This window comes from Podarcis pityusensis (assembly GCF_964106645.2).
Source record: "Podarcis pityusensis genome assembly, chromosome: 16".
Lineage (NCBI taxonomy): Eukaryota > Metazoa > Chordata > Lepidosauria > Squamata > Lacertidae > Podarcis > Podarcis pityusensis.
The window spans coordinates 30,447,105-30,456,037 of record NC_138041.1 but is presented as its reverse complement, the minus strand read 5'-3'; positions in this window follow the sequence as shown (position 1 = coordinate 30,456,037).

Here is an 8,933-nt window from a genome sequence, read left to right as displayed (position 1 = left end):
AGAAAAAGTTCAGATTGGCACATAATGTTACGCTTGCTGAACATCTTCAATGTTCTGCTCCACTGGAGGGTTTTTTCCAGGGTTTCCCCCCTCTTCCCAGGTGGACTAAAATGCCCATAAGCCATAGATGCTGCCTGAGAGCTACGGAAGTGAAATAAATTGCAGTATTTCTGCATCTTGACCTTTTCCAGCTGTCAGAACTGCTTCATTCGGAGCCCATCACAGCCTGAGCATATTGGAGAATGGAGTCCCAAAGGTCAAAGGTTATCCTGGGAATCGCGAGCATGAAATATAAGGGCCCTAACCTTATATTAGGGGTGGGGATCTAACCGAATCAGCCGTGTGCTCCAAAAGTAGTCACTGGAGTAGCTTTGGTTTCTCTTGTGAAGGGAAAACTTTTGTGTTTCAGAATTGTGTCTGAGTCGCAGCTTGCATTTCCTTTCAGGATTTGCTCACAATTTGTAAGAGTGAACAAAAGAGTTCACTTGTAAGAGTCATGGCTTCTCCCAAAGAACCTTGGGAACTACAGTTTGTAAAGGGTGCTGAGGGCTGCATGGCGAGTTCCCGCCTCCCCCAGAGGAAATAACGACACGTGACACCAGTATTAAGGTTGATGGGCTAAAAATGGCCAAAACTTTCTTGGTTACAAGTAATGAGCGGTCTGAAAGAGACGCAGGTGGTGCTGTGGGTTAAACCACAGAGCCTAGGACTTGCCGACTAGAAGGTCGGCGGTTTGAATCCCCGCGACAAGGTGAGCTCCCGTTGCTCGGTCCCTGCTCCTGCCAACCTAGCAGTTCGAAAGCACGTCAAAGTGCAAGTAAATAAATAGGTACCGCTCCGGCGGGAAGGTAAACGGCGTTTTTGTGCGCTGCTCTGGTTTGCCAGAAGCGGCTTAGTCATGCTGGCCACATGACCCGGAAGCTGTACGCCGGCTCCCTCGGCCAATACTGGAAGGAAAGGAACTTTAAAAGATATACAAGTGGTGACCATGTCATGCAGGGGTTCCGTTACGCCATGCCCCCATTCCACCCTGTTGTGCCCTCTTCCGGATCGCGCGTCCACTGGCAGTGCCGAAAATGGTCGCCACCTGTATTCCAATATGGAACTGCTGAATCAGAATTCATCAGGAAGTTTGATTCTGTCCATTTGGGCAATGCCTGGATTGAACGCTGGGAAAACATCAGCTAACTGGATGCTACTTTGTATTGAACATTGGACTATTAAGAGGAACTCTTGCAGGCCCAAATTACAGGTGGAATACTTGGAAGGCACTGTTATTTATCTCTTTCTTTCTCTTTATTCTTCTCTCTCTGCTTGTTTGCTTTCTTCGTTTTCATTCTTTCTTTCTTCTTGTCTTGTTTCTGTTTTTTATTGTCCATTGAAAAGTTTTAATATTATTGTCAGGGGTTCAGGGACAGAGGCACAGGGTAGGCAGGAGATGGAGAGCGATGGGGATGAATCCCAGGACAGCGAGGAAGAGGATGACAATGACTCAAGAGATTCCATGAGTCTTTCCAGCGAATCAGAGGATTCCCAGAAGGGGGCGCCGGTGGTCAAGGCCAGGGGAGCCCCAGGGGGGACGTGTCAGGAGCAGGGGGCCAGCGGGGGATCCCAAAGTGGCAGCTGGGCGTCAGGACCAGCCTCCCCGCCAGAGTGCAGCGAAGGGGGTGGAGGGTTCAGTGTATCAGGGGAAGCAGCTCCGGCAGCAGAGAAGGGAGGGAGGTCGGAGCAAGCCACCCTCCTGGAAGGGGAGGGGAGTAGTGAAGGGAGTAGTGTAGCTGTTAAAAGGAAGGTTAGAGGTTGGGCGCGCGCGCCAAGTTCAAATGTAGAGGCGCGCGGAAGTACAGGGAGCCCGGAGGAGGGGCCAGGTCCCAAAGCCCGCAGGAGGGGGCAAGAGCAGTCTGGGGATTCCGCGTCAGAGGAATCCAGGAGGGGCGAAACCCCAGCGGGCAGGAAGACCCTGCGGAAAAGGAAAGAGAGAAAGAGGTGGAGCAGCGCAAGCCTCTTAAACTGGTGCAGGGGAGGGACTGATTCAGAGGGGACTTCAGCGGTCTAAGCGTAACAGACGTAGGGCTGCGCGCCTCGGATGTGAAGCAAACAATGAACTGCAATAAACACTTTTGTATATAAGAAGAGATAGGCGTTGGTCTTTTGTGAGCTGAGACTTGAGGCAGCCCTGACAATTATTATTATTATTATTAATAATAATAATAATAATAATAATAATAATTTTATTATTTATACCCCGCCCATCTGGCTGCATCCCCCCAGCCACTCTGGGCGGCTTCCAACCAAACACTAAAATACAATAACCTATTAAACATTAAAAGCGTCCCTAAACAGGGCTGCCTTCAGATGTCTTCTAAAAGTCTGGTAGTTGTTGTTCTCTTTGACATCTGGTGGGAGGGCGTTCCACAGGGCGGGTGCCACTACCGAGAAGGCCCTCTGCCTGGTTCCCTGTAACTTGGCTTCTCGCAGCAAGGGAACCGCCAGGAAGCCCTCAGCACTGGACCTCAGTGTCCGGGCAGAACAATAAAATATAAAACTATTAGGAGGAAAAATCACTCCAGCCTGAGCATCAGAAATAGGAGGACAGCTGGTTACAGTGGCTAGTTTGGTTCTGAAAGACTGAAGGGTTTGGAAGGCTGCTTGCTTTTGTTCTTCTTTTGCTATTATTGACTGAGAACAGTGTCTGGCTCAGTCTCCTTCCTCCTGATGTTTCCTGATGCAGCTTATTAAACACCACATCTCGAATAAATGAGAAGTAGTCAAGAAAATGAATCAGCCAGTGACCCAATTGTTTGCTCTTGTGTTAGCAGATCATTAGCTACTGGGCCCAGCCAATATATCTTGTTTGGCTAATTGATCTTAATTAGGCCTAATTGTTTGAAATCAACTTGTCTGAAACACACACAGAGCTCCCTTTGGTGTGGGGTAGGGTGTTATTTTGACCTTGTTTTCAGTCCATCAAAGGTGCTTTGCTTATTGACATCTTTCCCTCAAAATAATTGAAAACAGATCCATAACTCCTGAGCTATAGAAATCATACTGTGGGTTGTCAGCTCAGAGAAAAGTACTAACCTGTATGCTTAGAAATTGCCTTCGCCTTTCAGGTGGCATTAAATATATAGCTGCAATGCATCGTCAAATAGCTGAAGAGCTGCCACAACGAAGAGGGCAAAGGTTTGTTCTCTGCTGCCCCAAAGCGCAGGGCTGAAGTTTTGGTTGAACGTTAGAAGAATAGCTTAATGGTATGAGTGGTTCAAGGGACGCAGGTGGCGCTGTGGGTTAAACCACAGAGCCTAGGACTTGCCTGCCGATCAGAAGGTCGGCAGTTCGAATCCCTGCGATGGGGTGAGCTCCCGTTGCTCGGTCCCTGCTCCTGCCAACCTAGCAGTTCGAAAGCACGTCAAAGTGCAAGTAGATAAATAGGTACCACTCCGGCGGGAAGGTAAACGGCGTTTCCGTGCGCTGCTCTGGTTCGCCAGAAGCAGCTTAGTCATGCTGGCCACATGACCCAGAAGTTGTCTGCGGACAAACGCCAGCTCCCTCGGCCCATAGAGCGAGATGAGCGCCGCAACCCCAGAGTCGGTCACGACTGGACCTAATGGTCAGCGGTCCCTTTACCTTTATGAGTGGTTCAGCAGTGGAGACAGTTGCCTGGGGACGAAGTGGGTGGAAGGGTAAATCTAGATCAGTGATGGTGAACCTTTTAGAGCTTGAGTGTCCAAACTGCAACCCAAAACCCACTTGTTATAATAGTATAATAATAATAATTTATTATTTATACCCTGCCCATCTGGCTGAGTTTCCCCAGCCACTCTGGGCAGCTTCCAATCAAGTGTTAAAAACAATACAGCATTAAATATTAAAAACTTCCCCAAACAGGGCTGCCTGTTGTCTTTTAAAGAGAAGTTAGCTGCTTATTTTCTTCACATCTGAAGGGAGGGCGTTCCACAGGGCGGGCGCCACTACCGAGAAGGCCCTCTGTCTGGTTCCCTGTAACCTCACTTCTCGCAATGAGGGAACCGCCAGAAGGCCCTCAGCGCTGGATCTCAGTGTCCGGGCTGAACGATGGGGATGGAGACGCTCCTTCAGGTATACTGGACCGAGGCCATTTAGGGCTTTAAAGGTCAGCACCAACGCTTTGAATTGTGCTTGGAAACGTACTGGGAGCCAATGCAGATCTCTCAGGACCAGTGTTATGTGGTCCCGGCAGCCACTTCCAGTCACCAGTCTAGCTGCCGCATGCTGGATTAATTGCAGTTTCCGGGTCACCTTCAAAGGTAGCCCCACGTAGAACACATTGTAGTAGTCCAAGCGGGAGATAACTAGAGCATGCACCACTCTGGCGAGACAGTCCACAGGCAGGCAGGTAGGGTCTCAGCCTGCCTTGTTTATCGCAAAGTGCCAACACTGCAATTTAACCTGTATATCTCATTTTTTCCTGTGCATTTCTTATTTCTTCTTTATGACTGCTGTTGTAATAAATAATCCTTCATAAAAGTGATTGCATTACGTTCTTCATTAAATTATCTTTCCATTGATATATAATTTTATGGTATAACTCAGTGCTTTTTTCCTAAAAAAAAATGTTTAGGTGTACTCTCATTTTGACTCAAGAAAATCACCACCGAGGGAAAATAAATACAGTTCAAATCGGGGAAAATCAATACAGTGAATTTCTTCTCCTGTTAAATTCACAAAGTGTTCAAAGTGTTTAGGGGTATGCGCCCCCCTCCCTGCATTCCCACAGGGGGGAAAAGCACTGGTATTACTCCAAAACAAAGTGGTGTTATGAGCCATCAAACCTCGGAAATCTATTTTTTCCAGAAGGTTCCACAATTTTGGCCACTAGTATACACTGTAGGGCTGTACTAAGAGCCACCCTCTCCCAGTTTTTAATATGAGATAATAATTATTGTCTGTGTGTGCACATATAAATAAATAAACATAGCTGTCAATGTTTCCCTTTTTTTAAGGGAAATTCCCTTATTCCAAATAGGATTCCTCGCAAGAAAAGGGAAAAGTTGACACCTATGTAAATAAACCCAGCCAGATGGGTGGGGTATTATTATTATTATTATTATTATTATTATTATTATTATTAATTTGCGGTTTCTTCGGCTGCCATTTGATCGCAACCTCCATGGAATGAATTTCTCTGTTGGCTTCCATGGGGAAACCCAGCGAACACGCAAACCCAGCAGCCCCTTCTTAGGTTGCCGTCTTTATATGCTTACTGGCCTGGGAGTTAAGCCCTGCTGAACTCAAGGTGGCTTACTCCTGAGTAGGAAAAACAGACTGGCGGGATGCCCTGGCACATCAAAAGTCAACGCCTGCGCAGCCCCTCGCTCGCTCGCCAGGCCCTGTTGCCACAGCCTCCTCTCCTCCTCACGTGCCCACAGAGAGGGCTCGGAGTGCCCTCTCTGGCACGCATGCCATAGGTTCGCTACCTCTGCTTTAGGTGGAGACTTTAAAAAAAGTCTGGATAGCCACATCTTGATGAGACTCTTTACTCTTGATTCCCTACCTCAGGTAGGAGATTGGGTTTAGGTGACCTACAATACAGTACAGTGGATGCTTGGGTTGCAAATGTGATCCATGCGGGATGCATGTTTACAACTCGCAGCGGCGCATCTGCGCACACGCGGGTTGCAATTTGGCACTTCTGTGCATGCGCAAAGCGTGATTTAGTGCTTCTGCGCATGCGTGACAGCCAAAACCCTGAAGTACTTCCAGGTTTCAGCGGGTGCATAACCCGAAAAAACACAACCTGAAGTGGCTGTAACCCGAGGTATGACTGTATCTGATTTTGCCGGATGCCTGGACTGGACACCCACTCTTCCTCCTGTTCGGAACAGAAGAGAGGAGCAAAGAGCTTTTCAGCGTAAGCAAATGCCGCCATATGCTTATGTACTGTAGGTGTGTCTAGTCTACACTGGTGGAGGTGTGTTTTGTGGTCCTCTTTTTCTGCTCCTTTAAATATGGCAGCCATTTTGTCTTATGCCACACACCTGACAGCAGCCGTTATGTAGTTATGCCACACCCCCATGGCAGCCATCTTGTGAGCAGCAACCCCAGCATCTTCTCAAAATTCCTCATTTGCCCACAGGCCCCGAAAGGCTGGCGCCCCCTGTGCTGATAATCGTTGGAGGCCCTCTTGGTTGCTAGCACCCCATCTAGGGAATTCTTCCCCCAAGGAATGCTCACCTGGTCCCACCTGCTATCTTTTCAGTGATTGGCAAATAATTAAAAAAAAAAAAATTGTCAGGGTTTTAATTCTTAACCAATTATGGGGTTCCCTCCCCCCCTCAGTGGCTGTTCTTCATCTTGCTTATAAATTTTAGTCCGTTTATGATTGTTATATTATGTACCAGTCGTTACTACTGTGTGTATATATATACCCTCAGGGATAGGCGCATCTTTAAAGGCAGTGCGGAAAGAAATGAAACAAGTGCGTGATATATAAGAGAGTCTGCAATAACGTCGAGAATTTATAAAAGAGTACAGGCATGAGTGATGCAAGAATGGCAAATTACACAAATGGTTCTCTTTGGGTGGGTGGGTAAATCTATTTTTTTATTTATATATCTGAATTATATACGCCCTTTGGGACCTGCAAGAGGGAGTACACAGCCAGGGGATTTATTGAAAGCTTTGAGGAGAGACATCATCACTCTCTCTGCATTGGTCCCTCTCACCTTGGGAAGTGAGGAAATCACTCAGCAATTTTACAGTGCAGAACACAAACGACAGCTCAACCAATGGGAGCACGACTATCAACTGCAGCAACATGAATTTCCCACGGATCATTCCGGAAGGATTCCCTTGGTTTACAAGCAATGCCCAAAGAGATAAAAGTGAAGAACAGCTACACCTCCATCAGGGTCTTTGTCACCTGCACATTCTGGGCCTTTAGTAGAAAGAAGCGGCTTCTCTTTCTGCAACTACTACAACGTGGTAAGAATTCATAGAATCAAAGAGAGTTGGAAGGGACCCTGAAGGTCATCGTCAATCAGTTCAGACGAAGGACCCACCATAAATCCAAGCATTTATTTTTTCATTTAATCTGTTTACAAGGCAGCAGTATAACCTCTCCCCAGATGTCACTGGGCTGCAACTCCCATCTTCCCTGACCATTGGGCATGCTGGCTGGGACTGGTGGGAGCTGGGAGGTCCCGACACTGTTAGGAAGACCACCAGATCCCCGATCCATGCACTAATGGGAACACAGGGGAGGTAATTTTGTCCAAATTCCCTCAAAAATCTGTTCAGGAGGGTGGGGACAACAACAGTGTCCACGGCCCCAACTGGTATATGTTTAGTGGTATATCTTCAACCTAAGAAACCAAAACTCTTTTTGAGTTTTAAAAATGATAAGCGACAGGCAGTTTAAGAGTAAATGAGAAAACCATGAGCACCTCAGCAAACGTGTATTAGGGAGAGGAGAAGCTCTTAATAAAAGGATGCACTTTCTGTAACATTACATATTTGTCAACGTTCTTTTCATTAATGGACCCATTTTTGCGCACACGCTTGCTGAATATATGCTATTTTTGACAAACTTATTATCCCAAAATAAGATGTGCTTTTACACTTGCAAGCCTGGATGTTTTGCAACTTGAGGGTCAAATCCAAAAGATCTCGCCTGAGAAACGTCTTTGCCCCTGTGGAGATGGCAGCACCGAAACAGCTGCACACGTCCTCCTGTCTTGTACTCTCTACAAAGACCTGAGGAACGAGATCATCACCCCACTCGTACTAACCATCCCAGGGCACTCAACCATTGCCACAATGTCCTTTCTTCTATCAGATCAAAATGAGCAGATAACAACAAAGGTTGCTAGGTTCATAGCAGGGGCAATCAGAATAAGGGACACTAACTGACGGCTGATTCAGGACTTTTAATTGTGCTCTTATACCAAATTTCCTTTTCTGCGTATACTGTAGTGTTTTACTGTTGCTATGGCCATTGGCTAATGCGAATAAAGTTTTATCTTATCTATCTTATGCTATTTTTGGTTGGTGTAAAAATGCAGAGAAGACTGGATTTTCGAAGAGAGCTGCGTTTTGATGCTTCCAGTGGCTCAGTAAAAGTGTGGATTTGCTGAACCACTTAACCTGCCAAAGTATACCTTCCAGATTGCCAGTTTGAACCTGCTTGCTTGTCTATCCACATTCTGAAGGCTTTACAGGAATAAGCTCTTGTCAGGCAGTAGGAACCCAGTAGGGTTTCCGGGAGGGAGCTGGGCCGAGTACAAGTGCTCTGACCTTCTACCTTCCACTGCTCTTTCAGTCAGCGCCCCCCAAACTTGTGGGATGTGACCATATGAAGCTGAGAACTTTTTCTGTGCGTTGAGATTCTTAGTCTGTTTTCGAATCCAGGGTTCCAAAATGGGAAGGGGGAAGACATTGCCTTCCACATGTTGGAAGGCGACTAAAGTGACAGAAGGGGCTCCCATTTCTCCTTTCCAAAACCAGCGGGGGCAGGAAATGGACCAATTTGTAAGCTTAAATTGCACTGTGCATATATGGCTTGCAGTGCAATGACTAGTCTTGTCACAGCCACATCCAGCCCCTGCTGCTTACTATGGAACAGACTCTGCCTCCCAGTTTGCAATTCTCATGTCGCTTCTGGCCGCTGCGTAGGAAGGAGATGGGTCTGACTGTTCATTGCTTTCCCCCATATTCCCCCCCCCCCCCAGAAATACCCCTTTTATGTCTGTCTCCAAAGGCAGTTTGGTCTTGTTTGGCTGAGAAACACAAAGCGAGCCACTGGGCTTTGGCATTGTTGGGTAAAAAGCAGAAAATCCAATAGGTGAGGCCATCAATGAAAATGGTCATTCGCTAAAATGGAAATGTAACAAAACTGCCCATCACCTCCGGATGGATCCTTAGCTGCCTAGCCTATTTATACACAAGGGGTTGTA